Source organism: Mus caroli, chromosome 8 (assembly GCF_900094665.2).
Source record: "Mus caroli chromosome 8, CAROLI_EIJ_v1.1, whole genome shotgun sequence".
NCBI classification, from domain to species: domain Eukaryota; kingdom Metazoa; phylum Chordata; class Mammalia; order Rodentia; family Muridae; genus Mus; species Mus caroli.
Window position 1 is genome coordinate 29,771,893 of NC_034577.1, and position 1,442 is coordinate 29,773,334.

General features: G+C 39.8%; 1 long non-coding RNA gene across 4 annotated transcripts in view; it reads left to right on the forward strand.

The window, feature by feature from the left end:
- Window positions 1–1,442, forward strand: part of LOC115031732 — a 20,397-nt gene that overhangs the window by 639 nt on the left and 18,316 nt on the right. For all 4 annotated transcript variants that reach the window (XR_003837385.1, XR_003837387.1, XR_003837384.1 and 1 more), the window contains exon 2: window positions 79–160. This is a non-coding gene — a long non-coding RNA (uncharacterized LOC115031732). The remainder of the gene's footprint in view (window positions 1–78; window positions 161–1,442) is intronic.

The window sequence follows — 1,442 nt, forward strand, 5'->3', positions numbered from 1 at the left end:
TCTTTCTTTCTTTCTTTCTTTCTTTCTTTCTTTCTTTCTTTCCTTCTTTCCTTATGTGTATGGGTGTTTTGTCTGCAGATCTGTCATGCATACTTGCTGTCCAAGGAGACCAGAAAAGGGCATTGAATCCCCTGAGACTGCAGTGCTTGTGAGCCACTATGTAAGTACTGAGAATTGAACCAGGGTCTTTTGGAAGAGCAGTCAGTGCTCTTAACCACTGAGCCATTTCTCCAGCTCATAGTCAATCATTTTTAGCCCATGGCTCTATATAAAAATGGCAATTTGTCTATATAGTTTGCCACAGAGAGAAAAACATGAACATTTAGTTTTATAATCAAGGTCAACGATAGAACCATGTGCGTGTTTGTGTGTGTGTGTCACATTTTGTTCATCCAGTTATCTGTTCATAGACACTTGGGCTGTTTCCGGTACTAGGCTTTATTCATAGTTCTATTATGGAATTTGGTCTGGAAAGTATCTGTGTGACTCCCCTGAACTTGACTTTTTGTGGAAATGCCATTCCTAACATATCCAGTGTGAGCAATAGAATTTTAACCTGACCAAGAGGTTTCCTTTCAGATTAGGCTACATTTCAAAAGCTGCTACAAAGAAATCACACAGGTAAAATATTTGTTATATTTTTGAACTATGGGCCTAAAGTAAGTACAGATAGGGAGAGATGCTTAATAGAAGAAAGGTGTGTCTTAATGACAGGGTGCAAATATGACACATTTCAGCCACTGTGGAAAATGCTTTTATCTGTTTATAGATAATTGCTTTAGTTTCCTAGAAGTAAACTAAGAATTGGAGCCTTGGAGTCTGCAGGAGTTCTCTTGAGTAATTTTTAACTGCAGTGGAAATCATTTTATTTAACACCTACTTCAACTGTTCTGACTCATTTTGTGATTTTAAGCAAACTGCTAATTTTCTTATTTGAAAGCGGATTGAAAAAAATCTGCTTGTGAGTGACATAGTTGTTACGTTCCAGCTCTGGAAGGTATTTGCTTTGGCTGTAACTACTGTCAGCTTTCTCCCTTACAACCTGAGTGGTTTCCTATCAACACAGCCCATTCACCTTGTCAGAGGCTGAGATGACAGTCAGTCAATTGAGTGTCAGCCCATATAACTCCAGAGGTAGTTCTGATTTAAAAACCCGTACACGTGAGACAACAGTTAGCAGACTGAGTGTGCAGCTCAGTCAAGCTTCTGAAGTTCAGCTTTGATCTGAAGCTGTTGCTAGGTAACCATCTGAACTGGACACCTAGCCACTATTAGCTGCTATCCTTCATTTCCACTCTTTCTATAAACAGCAATATGAATTCCCCTATCCTGATCAATATCAAAATCCTCAGGGAGAGGGACAGGGAGAAGCGTGTATGTGTGTGTGTGTGTGTGAGTGTGTGTGTGTGTGTGTGTGTGTGTGTGTGTGTGTGTGTGTGTGT